Below are 16528 nucleotides of genomic sequence, written 5' to 3'. Positions count from 1 at the left end.
GCCCAGGACTTCATTCTAGATGATTAAGGCACATCCCATGGCTATGTGCGTCAGTCAGCAGAAAATCTCTGTAGTGCTTCTCAGGACTCTCCCCATTACTTGCCTCCCTCCTTGCAATGCCAATGGCCAACATTTTTTTGGGGGGGGGGGCATAAAGTCTTCAATATAAGGCAGGGAGAAGTACAAGGGCTGAGACCTCCATAGAGGTCTGAAATCATACAGGAGCATCAAACATACAATCAGACACTTGGCCTTGTGAAGATTAACTTTCTCTACCCATAACTCCCGTACCTTATTATGCTAGAAGAGAGTCTAGATTCTTCTCAGACTTGAGAAACGTATGAAAAGCCAGCCCGCCATTCTTGTATTCTCAGTGAGGTCCAAGGGAAGGTGAGGAGGTGGGCAAGAATTGGAGAACCCACTTCAAGCATCAAGGAAGTAGGGAAGCTGGAGTGGATGGACACCCTGGGGGGCACGCGGGGCCAGAGGTCAACACAGAGCGGGCCACGAGCTCCCGGTTAGGGTTTAGGTCCACGAGGGACGGGATCTGAAGTTCCATAACATCCTTGGCACCTGCCACAGTGCTTGGCACATGTCAGATACTCAGTAAAGGGCTTTGAAGGCACTATTTAAAAAAATATAACAAGTTGCATGTGGGCCAATTTTCCAATCAAGAGAGACAGGAGCACTGAGCTTGCATCTAGATTTTTTTTTTTTTTTTTCCTAACCCTTAATTCACTATGTCACAGGCCATTGGAAGAATCTGGAGCAAAGAAAAAAAAAATTTTTGAGTATCAATTCTGAATCTTGAATATCATTTCAGGGGTTCTTGGATCCTCCAAAGCCCATCTGAAAGATTCACAATCCATGGGGTGGGGGGTAGAAGGGCTGTATTCTCCTGATGCTTGTAAAATGCTACAGAATTTCCACTTCCTCATTTTATTCACCTAAACCAGCAGTCTTCAGGTTCTTCAGAGACACACTCTTCCTACCTTTTTGTTCCCCTTTCCCACTGTCCTGCATTGCTTTGCAGCGGTTCATAAGCATGCACGGAGGAGGAAAAAAACCACTAGGAAAAAACCAAAACCCAAACCAGAAACGATGCTCCTTCTAAGTACACCTTCTCAGCTTTGACCATGAAAAGAGAGCCACCCCAAACCCTCAACCCACGATAATCTGTGGGGCCGTCGAACGCTTCGAGACTGGCCTGCCCCATTCCCAATTCTTAAGATACCTGCCAGGGTTAAAATTAAAGCCAAAGAGGTCTCTCAAGGAGCCCAGGACGGCGAGGAGGAGGAAAACCCAAAGATGGGCGGTGTGCATCTAGCCCAGCCTGCGGCTGATGAATCCGAATCCCACGGCACAACAGACCCAGACCTCATTGTGGGAAACAGTTGTTGGCAATTCGAGACGCAGCATGTACTTGGCCGTCAGGAGACGTCCCCGGATAGCGCGGTGTGGTGGCCGTGCGAGTCAACGTTGGAGGAAATCAGAGCCCGCAGAGCACCCAACAATTTTGGACCCAACAGACTTGACAGGTCTGACATAATCGTAAGCTCCCAGGAGTGTTGTAAGACAGAGCTCTTCATAGAACGAGAGAAAAGCACCTTAGAGCTCCCCACGTTCGAACGAAGGCAGAAGTCAGGAAGGGACCTCTGGAGAGCGAGTGTTACAAAGCTGTGAAATGGGTTCACGGCACATGCAGGTCTCGGGGCTCTGGCAGAGTCACCCGGGGCGTTGAGAGTCACCTAGAACCCACTTTCCCTTCCCCTGCCCGTCATCCGGGGTGAGGTTGGGAGGCACATGCCAGACAAGATGGGGAGGTCAACGACATTTGGGGGGGGGCACACTTCCATGTGCCTACTTAGCATCTCACCTTTGTTACATTCATCTCACATCAGGACCAACGTCCCCGGGAGGAAGCATAATTTTCTGGTTAAATACATCGACCCAGAAACCATGGCCGGGGGTTCAAACGTGGGGCGCTTGACTCACTTAGGAGCGACGTGACTTGGATGGGTTCGTTGCCTTTCCCGTCTCAAAAATGGGCAGAGCTGTAGTCTGAGCTCTTGGGGGGATGTCGGAGAGGCAGGTGGGTGAATTCACAGGAAGTACGGAGGACAGAACTTGGCACAGGGTGACCGTCGGGGAAGTGCTGGCAATTACTCTCAGCAAAATTTTACAAGTGGGAAGATGGGAGGTTTGGAAGGTTAAGTAACAGTTAGCCGAGGGTCGTGCGGTGCTGGAGATTTTTAAACGGTTCTAGCACATTAATAACCACCCTGGGGCCCGGACTGTGTAGTCTCGAGGTGGGAAGGTGATTTGCTATCTTAAGAGCACGCCCGACGCTTGGTTCCGTGATTTACTCCGTGCAACGGAGCAGGACGGCACCCTTTCCGCCATGCAAGTGAATTTCCCCTTCTGGAAGTACACATAAATAGAGAAAATAATGCTGCAATTAGGTCTGTGAAAACCATCTTATTTAACATGCAAAGATGTTTTTCTTGGCTCACGTGCTTCAAACCCATCTACGCACAGGAGAAAAGCTATCTAACCATTTTGTAACCTTCAGGCTTTGACAGGGGTGAGGAGTCTTAGGATCGGGGCGGGGAGGGGGGTCGCAAACCAGACCCGTTCTGATCTCACTGCCCCTAATAGTTGTCTTGGCCATTGCCCCTGATCTGGAACATACAGCTCACCACATGGGCTGCAGCTCTGAAAATCAGGCCCCCTTTGTCATCATTCCTGACCAAGTGATGAGGCCATCAGAAATATTCCGCACTAATAACCCACTTCCGGCTCCCAAAAGATGTGCCCTGAGCACGGGCCTTGGGGATTGCCTCTGGGCCCTCCATCCCAAATTACTTTCTCGAAGTTCCTGTCTGACGCTTTGCTTCTGATCTTGTTCTCACTCTGGACGTGAGGCTGAGACTTTCTCTTGCTTGCTAGTAACTCTTGGCCCAGGACGCAGCGCTCATGTCCCCCTTGCTTCCTGGGCCGCAGTGGGGGTTATCGCTACCCCTCTTCATACCCAGGATCGTTCCTAACCTTTCCTTGGACAGAGGGGAGCATTCACAGAATCTATCTGATTCGGTGGGATTTGATTCAACCTAACTCAGTACAATTCAAGAATTCTGAGCACCCGCTTGGAGACCAGCCTCACTCTGGGCACTATTTGCCTGGAAATCAGAGAATAAAAATGCATAATAATAAGGATAAAATATCACATATTAAGACGAACCTCCCTCCTCTCCTTTTCTCTCAACTTTAACTTCAAATAAACTCCATCTACTCGTTTTCTACTTTTTTTTTTTTTTTTTTTCTTCCTGGAACAAGCTAGCAGGCTTTTAAGACTCTTTGTCACATAAAAGGCAAGGCTCTGGTTCGAGATATAACCAGAGATCTGACAACTGCTTTGGAAGCAGAGTAATAGCACGCCTTTCCCACGGGTGCCCTGGGCATTTTGATTTTTCTCCCGTGCGTGTGAGAGAGTGTGTACGCGTGGGGCTTTTGCTTTTAAAAATACGGCTGCGAGAATGAAACTACCTCTCTCGGGGGTGCACGGAATCTCACGTGACATTTCAAACTCTGCTCCTGCCGGGGGCGGGGGGGGGGGGCAGTGGATTTAAAACACGGCGCAGGCACCCGGGCACGGCCGTCCGCACACACTCCCAGGCTCACACGTTCAGATCCTGCCTCATTGCTTGCACGCTGGTAAAGGGGGCCCCACCGCGTCTGCTAAATGCACCAGGGGCAGCGGAGGCTGTTGGGGGACACACGTCCCCCCGAGATGGGACCTACACAGCGGCAGGGCGGGCAAGCTCCCTCGGCTCTCTCCTTTCCCCTGTCTACAGGGCAGTGAGTGCCCGTTGAGAAGTCCCAAGGATTCTGTATGCTTTTCTGGGTCATCACTTGGCACGTTCAGCTGACTGCCTGGCCAGCCCTGCCCCGTGTCTGGTGTCGCTCTCAGGGCTGGGGCGCACCTTGCGAAACGTCGCTCGCTCAGAGGTTGGCAGGACAACTCAGGAGCCGGCAGAATCCCACACCGGGGTGGCACTCACGCCCAGGGGCCAGGGCAAAATGAAATGGCACCTAGAAACAATGCTCCGTCATGGGGGCGGGGGGGGGGGGGGTGGCCCAAGTCAAACACCTTTGGAAAAGCTCCCACTGAAAACTTCTCTGGGCGAATCACTGTTCCTCTTAGCCTATTAAAGGTTCTGATGAGGTTTGCAGTTAAAAACCTTGCTTGCCACAGTCCTCCAGAATCTTGACCTTGAATAGACAGATCCCAAACACATATACGTACTTGGGCACGCATACCCTGTATTGCCCCCGCCAGCTGCAGTGGCTGTAACAAAATACCATAGACTGGAGGCTGAAACAGCAGTTTCTACCTCACCGTTTTAAAGGCTAGAAAATCCAAGATCAAAGTGCTGGAAGATTCCGCCGCTGGGGAGAATCCTCTCCCTAGTTTGCAGACAGGTGCCTTCTAGTGGCATCTTCACACTGTGGAGAGAGCTAGTCTCTTCTGATGAGGACTCCAACCCCATCATGCGGACCCCACCTCCAGGACTCAATTACTAATTTAGCCTAAACCTAATTACTTCCCCACACCCCATCCCCAAACCACGCTGGGATGTAGGGCTTCAACATACAGGTTCTGGGGGGATGCAAACCTTCAGTCTGTTAACAGTACCCGTTAACCAAGATCCCGTGTACTTGAAATTTCCCAATGCTGCTTTTCCTTGACAGCTTGCGGAGTATATCTCGCAGCGTCCAGGTCACGGATTCAGGACTCTGCCGGAGCTCCCTGGCCTGACAAAGCGACCTGCAACAAGGCTAAAAATAGTGACGATCGTAGAAGGTCCCTGCAACAGTGAAATATATTGACCAAAGGACCAAGACTGGCACAGGCTCTTCACAAGCAGGCAATAAATGTTAATTATTGTTAATTTCCTCCGTAGACCGTATCTTAAGAAGCGTGAAACTAAATTAGTCTTGCTGGTCACACTGTTCGTTTCTCCTGCACCCGGTCAATTTTGGTTTCTCATTTTTCAGCATCTGCCGAAAGCGAATCTGTTATGAGTATGAAGGTCAGCATTTCGGTTTTTATCAGGGAGGTGGCCCCTGCAGGGACCTCCTGAGAACCCGGCCACAAACATATCACGCCGTGACTCCAGCTGAGCTAATGCTGGTCGGGAAACACAGGGCTCAGCTCTTGCCGAGTCCCCTCGGTCCCTCTTTACTTGGTGTGCATGACCTCGAACTGATACGCTTGGGAAAATAGAGGAAGGGACGTTTGGGGCTCTGGACAACCCTGAGAAGCTTGTGGCCCTGAGATAAAGTAGGAGATTTAAGCCGCTCCTTGGGCCCACTGTCCTGTAAGCGCCAGCTCTGGGGAAAGTGACCGGCAGGACAATGTCAGAAGGGGCCGTCTCTATCTCCTCTCCTCAATCCCTAGTTAAGGTGGTTCATAGTTTGCTGAAAAAATAAATAAAACAAGCAAACACATAAATAGGAACCGTGCAAACAACGAAGACAAACAAAATCACGCCAGTTAAGCTCTGGGCTTAACAGACTTTGTGCTCTGCCTCGATGTGTTCAATGTCACGGAAAGGTAGGGAGTTCTTCCATTTTCAGTGCCTCGTGAGGCCCAAAGGCAGAGACTTCCCCTACTTTTTGAGCACTTCTGGTATCTGGTAGCATAAGCCAGATTCAGACTGGTGCAAAATAAGAGTGAACATATGAAGAAGACGGGGAAGTGACAGGACCCAGACTGGGGAGAGGAAAGTGATACATTCGTCTTGGGTGCAAAATTTAAGAGAGTTATCAAAAACTCAGTAACCAAATAATATTTCAGTGTGACTTCTCCTTCTCTTTCTTTCTTTCTTTCTTTCTTTCTTTCTTTCTTTCTTTCTTCTTTCTTTCTTTCTTTCTTTTTCTCCCTTCCTTCCTTCCTTCCTTCCATCCTTCCTTCTTTCACGGGCTGTACTCGATGTGGGGCTTGAACTCACGACCCTGACTGAGATCAAGAGTCACCTGCTCTACTGACTGAGCCAGCCAGATGCCCCTCAATGTATCTTAAATATATTTAAAAATTAAAATTGGGGCGCCTGGGTGGCTCAGTCAGTTAAGTGTCCGGCCTCGGCTCAGGTCATGATCTCATGGTTTGTGGGTTTGAGCCCCGTGTCAGGCTCTGTGTTGACAAGTCAGAGCCTTGAATTCTGTGTCTTCATATTCCGTGTCTCCCTCTCTCTCTGCCCTGCCCCTCCCCTGCGTGTGCCCTGTCTCTTTCTGTCTCTCAAAAATAAGAATAAATGTTAAAAAATCCGTTTAAAAAATTAAAATTAATGTAGAAAATCCATGAGGAACCAAATATCAAAAGTTTACGTTGAGACAAGATCGGTACTACTGAATATTCCTTTTACTTTGGATCTAGCGTGGCCTGACTGTGGGATGGAATAGGAGAATGTGAGTGCCAGACAAAGATCAGACCAATAAGGAGAAATAATGAACAATTTCCACCAGACTACCTTATGTTTCTCAAGCTTGGCAAATTTAAAGAAGCTGTATCTAACAGCAAAAATGGAAAGATCTTTCTAACTGTCTTAAAGCAAGATCAACGTTCAAGACTTCCATGAGCAAAGCTAGAGGTTGGGGCAGAAGGGAAGGAAGATTTATTGGACATCTGTTATTTCCTGGCACGTGATCCTTTAAACTTCATGACGAGTGCAGAGCTAGATATTTTTATTACCACTGGATTGCTGGGGGGGGGTCCAAGCCTGGAGAGGGATCCTCGAGCTAGAAGCTAACGTGGATGTAAAATTTATGATAGATCTGCTTTGCTCCAAATCCCTTGTTTTTCTTCCGCACTGTTTTGTGTGTGCCTTGGCCTTTTTCTTTGTAAGGCAGTGCATCAATTCCCGTCATTTCTTATTAAGACATGAATAAATATACTTTACTTGTAAACTATAAAAAGACTATGGGAATATAAATTCATTTATTCTTTATTTTTAAAAATTCTTTGTTTATTTATTTATTTTGAGAAAAAGAGAGCATGACAGGGGAGAGGCAGGGAGAGAGGGAGAGAGAGAATCCCAAGCAGCCTTTGCACCATGAGCGCGGACCCTGACGTGGGGCTCGAACCCATGAACCATGAGATCATGACCTGATCTGAAACCAAGAGTTGGACGTTTAACCGACTGAGCCACCCAGGTGCCCCTATTTATTCTTTAATTCATTCATTACCTATTTGTGGAGTACCAGGAAGTTGACTACGTTGATCTGGAGTATTGCACAGGGGGGAGAAAGGCCTATTGTTTGGATTTAAAGTCGTCACAGATTTGCAGATTCTGAACCCTGGAATTGACTGTTCTCGATTCTCCTCGTTTTTTATGCCAGAAACAAAGAAGTAGCTCGTTAATCTGTCTGGAATTGTTTATGAACGCAGGTAAAATATTCTTTAAGTGATAGTCCCAGTGTTAGTTTCAAAACTTTGCTGTTAGAGATTCGGCCCACAGGTACGAATGAAGCATCATATCTTAGAAGTCCCATTATTTGCCCTTGGTTCTTCAGTTTACCAAACATAACAAGATTTTTTTTATAGGTAGGGAGATTGCTGGCATTCTGCAGGAGTGTCTCTTGATGAGTAGACAGACCTCATTCCAGCCTTCATGGCAACCGGAAGTTGAATCCTAGTTTCAGATCGTGAACACTGGCTTTCCTGAGCTGGTTATAAGTATACGAGCACGTCAGGCTATGAGAAATGCTGCTTCAGCTACTCAGGAGGATAACTTAATTGCATTTCACAACGTAAGCCAGCACATTTGAAGTGTGGTCTTTTATGGTGACTATCTCTGGCAGGTAGTTTATTATTTATTAATCTAATGACTTAAAATTCCACGATAAAAGCTTTGGTACCTGAGATTGTCTAGCTTTGGCTGAATGATTACTAATGGGTTGTTAATAGCTGTTACACTGGTAACAGGTCTATTAAATTATGTAGATGGAAATTGCAGCGATGACCTCAGGTGAGCCGCTCTTCTGGGAATGGAGATTCACTTGAGTAAGCAGAAGCAAAATCAGGGAGCTCGGACAGGTTCTTTTAAATACAATGTCTCCCTTGACAAAAATAGTCGGATGAAAAGGAGAGTTTATACGAGAGCCTGGACCTTGATGTTCTTTTTGGAGTTTGTACCCCAGGAAGAAGTATAGCAATATTGTAGAGTAGTTAAGGCACGGGCACCAAGAGCAGAAGCTCTGACTCTAAATCATTATTTCTTCATTCCTAAGAGAGTGTACTATAACCTTAGGCAAGAATTTGACCTCTCCGAGACTTGCTGTCCTCACGTGACAAATATAGTTATGCGATATAACCCATGGTGTTGTTGAGAGAAGTAAATGAGGTCACAGGCTTGTGAGAGGAACATATTAATAAGGAAGTACTCAGAGGTTGACACCTTTTCCTCTGCCCAAAAGGATGCTTCAGTTGTAAATCCAACTTTACAGTGTCTGACCATTCTCTAGAGTGCATCGCTGCCAGGGAAACCTTTTGTGATCCCGAATAAGCCATAAAGAATCCTAAGACTCTGAGTAAGACAGTGAGACGGGAAGAACTTAGCAGAGGAGCTGAATGAATAAGTAACGAAGTGGAGAGGTTGGAGGAGAGTAGCCAATGGAAGCCTGGAGAAGGAGGGAAGGCCAAGAGCTTGGAAAGTGAGAAAAGGAGACAGGACAAGTTTCCATTCGTGCTCTTTGAGAGATTGGAATGAGGAATTGGTCCCCTGACTTCATTTCATCGTGTTTCATTTTGTGCTGTTGAATTCTGAAGCTTTGCCCATGACCGTCTTAAGGAACCTGTCCGGAGGCCATAGATTTCAAATGACCTTACATGTAAAATGATTACTATAGAATATGGCACTAGGAACTAGTGAATACATGAGAACGTTTATAATAATAACCGCACCAACAATGGTGGTTTTGACGAGAGTGCTGATTATCCGCATTATCTTCATTATTATGTCTGACGTGAAATTCCAACAAAAGCCTCCCTTGAACATATATGTCCTATGGGCACCTCGTTAGAGACATCCATGATTGGAGCACTTAGGAGAAATGGTATTTTGCTGTCCCTGTCTTATCTGAAGTATATTTCCTTAGGAAAACACAGGAGGACCTTTCCAGTTTTGATGGGATAGCCCAAAATTAGCATGGGCTGCTGGCTCTCCTTTCTTAAAATCAACTCTGGAGAAAGGAAAATACAAAGATGAGAAGATTTGGGGGAAGTGTAAGGCTATCATCATGCTCTGGGGTGTGTGTGTGTGTGTGTGTGTGTGTGTGTGTGTGAATGGGCTAGGCACCTGAGAAGTAGAGAAGCTAGCCATTTAAAGGACTATTTCTTGACCTTTCCCCATAGAAATTGCAATGGCCAGGCTGTTGGTGTTGAATGTTTAGTATGAAAGCAGCATAAGAGAACCTGTGGGATGAAGTGTTGATTAAAACAACCCTTGAGTATTCATTATTTTAGCCCCCTCCCTCCAATTCCCATGGCTGGTGGTTTACAGCTATGAAAGATATCTCTTTATCATATCATTTTCCTCTAAAAACCTGAAGGTGATTTACTGACTGGCAGCATTTCCTGTGGGAATGAGATTACAGAGGGACATCCAGAGCCATTCTGTGGTATCTCAGTGGGGTTACATGCCAAGGCCAGACCTTTGAGCCATCATATGATACATCATCATGGGGCTCGTACCCCAGGGTAACTTGACAAGACACCTGAGAGTTCCGAACCACTTAACAAAAAAAGGGAATAGTCAAACAGATGGCTACTTTAAGTAAGTATGATAAATATACTCAAAAAGGGAGAAATATTGGCAATAGGAAGTCAGGAAGAGAAGTCTCTTTTTTTTAAGTTTATTTAATTATTTTGAGAGAGAGAGAGAGAGAGAGAGAGAGAGAGAGAATATGGGAGGGACAGAAAAATAGAGAGAGATAGAATCCCAAGAAGGCTCTGTACTATCGGCACAGAGTCCAATGCAGGGTTTGAATTCACGAACACTGAGATCATGACCTGAGTCAAAACCAAGAGTCGGAGGCTCAACTGACCGAGCCAACCAGGCTCCCCAGGAAGAGAAGTTTACAATTGTAAACAAGTAGAAATATTTTGTATCAAATACATAGCAGACAAAATAAAATATTCAGTGAATGGCGTAAGTATCAGAATGGACACGGATGAAACTTTGGTTATAAAAGTGAAAGATAAGATGGAAGAATTTTCTAGAGGATAGCAGGCTATGATAAAGGGAAAGTAGGGTGAGTTAAAGTGGGAAGTGCTAAAAACTAGATAATAACGTTCCAGGGGGAGTCAAAGAATGGAGGGAAGGACATATTTGATAAAGATAAATTTCCCATCATTACGTCAAGATAAAAACACCTAAGATTGAAGGGGCTCATAGAATGCCAAACAGGGCTGATCAGGGGAAACGCATTCTTCATCCTAATGAAGTGGAATCCCAGGACATAAAAGACACAAAGAACGCTCAAAAGCTTTCAGAGAGAAAGCAGAGCATGCATAAAGAAACAAAAGTCAGGTTGGCATCCTATTTTTTAACAAAGTCTTTTGTACTCTTGCCATCCTTCCTGCCACTGGTGGCTGGTCACTCATCCCAGCACAAGGGGGACTGTGCACCGTCACTCACTCCTGAGTCTGCACTATTTTCGATGCCTCACAGCCAAAAAAACATGGTGGAGCGCACTGTTTCTTCTGAGGTTAAGTCAAAGCAAATTTGGCAGCTTCTGCTTTGATCTCTTGCATGGCCCGTGCTCCAGATCTTTCTTCTCCAAAGCCAGTCCCCATTCTGGTAGAAGTTCAAGCCCCATGTAGGAGTTCTCCCAGACGAGCCCAGACTTTCGGCAATCCCCAAGGGCGCCGCTTACGAGTGAAGAAGGATCTTGCAAGTGGGTCCCCTCCGTCCCAGAACTTTCAGTGCCCAGCTGTGGAAGTCATCCCCAGTTGAGGCTCTGGACATTTAGAGGAAAGAAGAGCCATCTTCACTCTATTCTTCTCGAATTCCAGACCCACAGAATCTATGAGTATAAAATTTTGAATGTTTTTTTTTTGCCATTATATTTTAGATCTATTTGTTACACGGCATTAGATAACTGCAACCCTTAGGGTGTTCTTTCTCTAAGAGGCACATTGTAACAGATGTAAAGAAACTTAAGTAGGCCTATTCTGTCTCGTCCATGTATTCATTCGCTCATTCATTCGTTCGTGTCCCCAATATTTATTAATCATCTACATTTGTCAAGGACTGCCCAAAGTGCTGAGGATACAAGAGTGTGCAGCCTGGACGCAATCCCTGAACTCACAAAAAAGTTTAGTTTTTTCTGAAATTATTTTTTTCCTTTTCTACATTCTTGGGGACCATAGAGTTTGAGTTAAAGCTGGAGTCTCACACACACACACACACACACACACACACACACACACACTATACATATCTCACCTTTTAAACATGTACATTGTGCACAGTGAGTTAAATGCTTTTGAATTTACGAAGCAAATTCGTAACGAATAACGAATAACGAAGTTCTGGAACAGGAGTAAGTAATGACACCAATAATACTTCTAATGGAGTTTTTTTTTTTTTTTTTTTTTTTCCTCACAACAGCATATTCAAGCTCAACCATGAAGGACCCTAGAAGCAAACTGGGTAAAATTCCTGAGATTCAAAACCTTGTGGAGCTGACATTACCCTTTGTGCTTGTGGAGTCCAAGCCTCTCATTTTGCAGCTGGAGCAAGTGAGCCCCAGCAGGCAGTGGAACCGGATGGGTCAGGCTATCAGTGGCACTGCAGAGCAAGCTAAACTCCGCGAGGTCGGCTGAGGTCTTGTGTAACCCAGAGGGATTCTGGCATGAATTTCAAATCCTCTTCTCAGTTCTGGCACCATTTCTGGGATCCATATGTCCGTGCATACATAGAAGCTGAGACAGAGGAATGCGTGAGAATTGCCAAGGTCTTAGAATCCTGAAAACAGTTGCTATATCCCGTTGCCATGACAACCCGCTCAGGAAAGTACCTAGGTGCCAGACTTAGATTTCTTTCTTTCTTTTTGGGTCCCAGGGGAGTACCAGAGCGAGTTGATAACTCTTTTATTGCTACCTGGAGAGAAGCCTTTCCCACCCGGTATGCCATCCAATGGCAGATCGATACCCCAGGGATGGTTACCCAGGCGGCCGTGGCTGGATTTATTTTCTTCAGAGACAAAGGTCTCTGATGATTGTTGTGTTATGAAAAGTAAGGAGCTTGTAGAAGCTAACATGTCTATGAAAACTTGTGATTTCTTTAGCCCCAGCTTCCTCCGCATTTCTGAGGCTCCCTGCTTTATCCATCCCCCCCCCCCAACCTCCTTGTTTTCCACCAGTGCATCTGCTCCTTTCTGCAGAGGAAACATTTGTGCTGTTCAAATGGTTGGACTATGAGTCACAAAGTAAGCTTGAGGGACTTTTCTGAATGATGCCGAGCAAGGCCTTAATTACAAGGGAGGAAGAAGTTCTGGTGAGTGGGAGCAAGGGTTGGGGTGTTAGAGCCGTGAGACGTGCCAGCCTCCCCCCCTGGGTGCCGAGCTCTCCTTCTGGCAGGACAGCACCATCCACTTTTAGGAGGCACACGATATCCATGGCCTGGGAATCCTCAGAAGTACATTATGATGCTACCAGAACCATGCACCTGGATTTTGGAAGGGGATAACGATTGCCAGCCAGCCCTCCCCTTGTGCTTCCGATGCGTCGGACGCTATTTTGGGCGCTTTTCTGGTTTAATCCATTACGTCTTAACGCTAACTCAATGAGGTAGGTACCAGGGAGGTCACGGTCCAGTACGGCGACCGTGCAGTTTGGCTGGTTTTATTTCCTCTCAAGATGAGATCGTTGTGACGTGAAAAGTGAGCGGCTTGTGTGAGCGCACACGCCTGTGGACGCTCGGGATTCAAATTCAGGCAAAGGGCGCCCTCGCCCACCACGCCATGTCACTGAGATGTAATGGTCCAACGAGTTGGCGTTAGATGGAAATCAGAGTCCTTCATCCCCACTTGTTCAACGGACCACCACTTTCATATGCTTCTGCCCTGCTCCCAAACTCCCTTGGCTACCATCTCCTTTCCCCCATATTCTATACTGTGCCTCAGTTAAGGTACTAATTGTTTCTCAACTGGCCAGTCCAACATCTACATGTCCTACGCCCCTGCCTCTCATGCTGGTTTTGTTCAACCCATTCCCCACACTGCAGCCAAGGAGATTCTTTGGAAACGCATCTCAGATCTTTTCCAGCTCTGTTTAGAGACCCTGCAATGCTTCCCCATCCTTCCCCGGATCTCCAACCTTTGGCAGACTATCTTTGCATCTTATGCGTGCTTTTGCCGCTATTAGGTTTTTCTCCTTTGTAATGGCCTATTTGTTCTGAGCGAACTGTGACTTAATCCAAGGCAGGATTTTTGTTCTTTACCCTCACCGCTCCACTTCCTCAAACACTTGCTTACATCCAATAAACATGCAAGAGGGCAAGGAAAGTTAAATTAATGGCTATGGAATTTAAATGGCTAATTAGGCCCCGGTCTCCATGTTAGGAAGCTGCCACGATACATCCCTGGTTGTATTTTAAGCCTAGTTATGACATTAACATTATAAAGCATATATTCATCTCACGGAACAATTGAAGAACATGCATCTGACAGCCACAATTAGTATACTACTCTGGAGACAGCATTTTCTCAATCATAAGACAAGTGGCTTTCAGTCTCAATCCAGGAATCATTGGCAGGCACGTGTTTCTGTTTTTTTTGTAAATTAATATCTGCCTTTTCTCCAAGGGCCCCAAACCAGGCTCTTCTACTCGGCGAACGCTGCTTTAGTTGCTTTTCATGCACCTGATCCATTCATGTCATGTGTCACAATACGCCTCGTTAGAGAACATTATTTCGTGGTCTCAGTCATCATCAGCCGCATTTTGGGGCGCACCATTTGAGAGCCGAGTCTGAAGCTACACCAAGATGGTTCCGTGAGGAACAAACGGGAGATGCTCTCAGTTTCCCAAGGAGAATTTCCTCATTTCACTTGGTGCACCTTCTTCAATCCAGCCATCTATCTGCCATCTTGGTTCTTCCTTCCTCTCCCTCAATCACCACATTCAGCGGTAGTTCAATAGGTTCATTGGTTACCGAACTCCACCTCTCCTCATCTTCACCGCGACCACTTCTGCCGTGGCCTGGCTGTCCCTTAGTGGGAACTGCAGTTTCCTCTTTGCTCGGGTCCCCCCTCCTGTTTTCTCCATTCGCAATACCCTCAGAGCGTTCTCCCTAAAGAGCAAAGCCCGCTATGTCATTTCCTCATTTAAAGCCCTTTTCGCACTTGGCGTGATCCAAGTTCTGGAGCCTGGCATTTAAGACCTCCTCTTGGTTGACTAACAGTTAGACAGTATTTACTGGATGTCAGGAACTAAAAAAAGTAAAGCACTTTAGACGTGTTAACTCGTTCATCCTTGCAACACTTCTATGCAGGCAATGCTATTTGATCACTGCCTGGCGCTCAAGTTTCAAAACTTTCCATTCCCACTACGTGCTGTGCATGGGTGGTGCGATGTGATGTGGTTCGTGAGATTTTGTTCAGATTTCTTCCTCTTCCATTTGCTTGCCATCTTATCTTCTTAACAGGTTACTCGTCCTTCAAAACTCATTCCAGGCATATTATTTGCTCCCTGAGAGTCTGTTTTTCCCTCTTTCCCAAAGGCAAGCAAGAGGTGATGTCTATGCTTCACGAACACCTTACATAAAATCTAAACAAGATAGGCACTGTGCTGAATTGTCCTTGTCTCTTTATGGATATATAACTATCTGAGCCTCTACCAACAGGGGCTATGTTTTATCCTGTATCTGTCTTTGCACCCCACCTATTCCCACCGGAGGTCCGATGAATACTTTGAATAGAATGGGTACTTTCCTTCGTATTCATGAAAAAGAGTATTTACCCCTAGTGTCAGAAGCATGTTGGCAGGGGTAGGAAAAAGAAGGAGTTAGGGATTAAAGTAGAAGGACCAGGTCTGAATCATGTAAAAGTTTTGAAAGAACAGGGAAGCAGAGAAAGGAGAGAGGAAGAAAGGTTATTCCAGTGGTTAGTTTTCTGTGGCATATTTGGAAGATGTTATTAGGGCCTGAAAATAGTATGGGCTTTACTAATGTCTAGAGAAAATGACTGGGAGAATGGCAGTACTCTGAACGAAGTGCAATAAAGTATCTTAAATATTAGCCATCAGAGAATTAGTGATTACAAGCAATGGAGAGCTACTTATGGTCTTGAGCAGGGCAGGGTGTTAACTAAGACGGAAATTAAGAATGGTGATCTAGGGGCGCCTGGGTGGCTCAGTCGGTTAAGCGGCCGACTTCAGCTCGGGTCACGATCTCACGGTCCGTGAGTTCGAGCCCCGCGTCGGGCTCTGAGCTGATGGCTCGGAGCCTGGAGCCTGCTTCCGGTTCTGTGTCTCCCTCTCTTTCTGCCCCTCCCCCGTTCATGCTCTGTCTCTCTCTGTCTCAAAAATAAATAAAACGTTAAAAAAAAAAAAAAAAGAATGGTGATCTAAGCAGCTTTTAGGCAGATTGGACATCAGATGGTATAGGAACAAGGAGAACAAATAAGGTATCGATGGCAAACTGTAAAACTTAACCATGGTATATTTAAATGACAGAGACCTCTATAGCAGTGAAAAAAGAATGAATGAGAACTACACCTGTCACCCCAGACGAGTCTCTGAAGCACGATGCTGAGAATAAACACATCATGACAACATCTATATGAAATATACACTACAGAAAAAAATGTTAGTTTTTAACATTAACCATTAGAAATGGTTAATGTTTAAGGACACCAATATGAACAAGAGTTTATACTTATTTGGGAAGGTACCCATGGGAAAGATAACAAGCAAATTCCGTAGGTCAGTTGCTCTTTGCGGGTAAAGAAAGGCCGTGAATGCCGAAGAGTACACGAGGGGCTCCAATGCTTCCTCAAGTTTTAGTTCTTATTCTGGGTGGTGGGTAGATAGATAGCGGATATTTATTCTCATACTTTATATGGCAGAAGTGTTTTCCAATACTTCCATTACCAGTATTAGTATTATTAGACTACTAAATAATCAGAAAACATTGGGAGCCTATATGAATCATCTTAATATACTTTATTGCACAAGCCACGGCAGGTAGAAAAGAGAAAGAAAAGACCCAAGGAACTACTGTAAGGAAAAAAAATAATAAAAAGGGTGATGGTCTTTGATGAAATGTTCCAAGGCAACCGAAGCAAGGAGGAGGGAAACAGCAGAATCACTTAGGCAAGTGACATCTTGGTGAGAGAGTTTCACTTTCCTAACAGAGCTATGATGGTGAATGATAAAGAGATTCGAGAAGTAGCAAGGAATATAGAACTGTTGAAAGAATGAGAAGTGACAAAACAACAACAACAAAAAAAACCAAAAAAAAA

Source organism: Puma concolor, chromosome C2 (genome assembly GCF_028749965.1).
Source record: "Puma concolor isolate L17-30 chromosome C2, mPumCon1.1.hap2, whole genome shotgun sequence".
Lineage (NCBI taxonomy): Eukaryota > Metazoa > Chordata > Mammalia > Carnivora > Felidae > Puma > Puma concolor.
Note: the sequence above shows the minus strand (reverse complement) of the source record.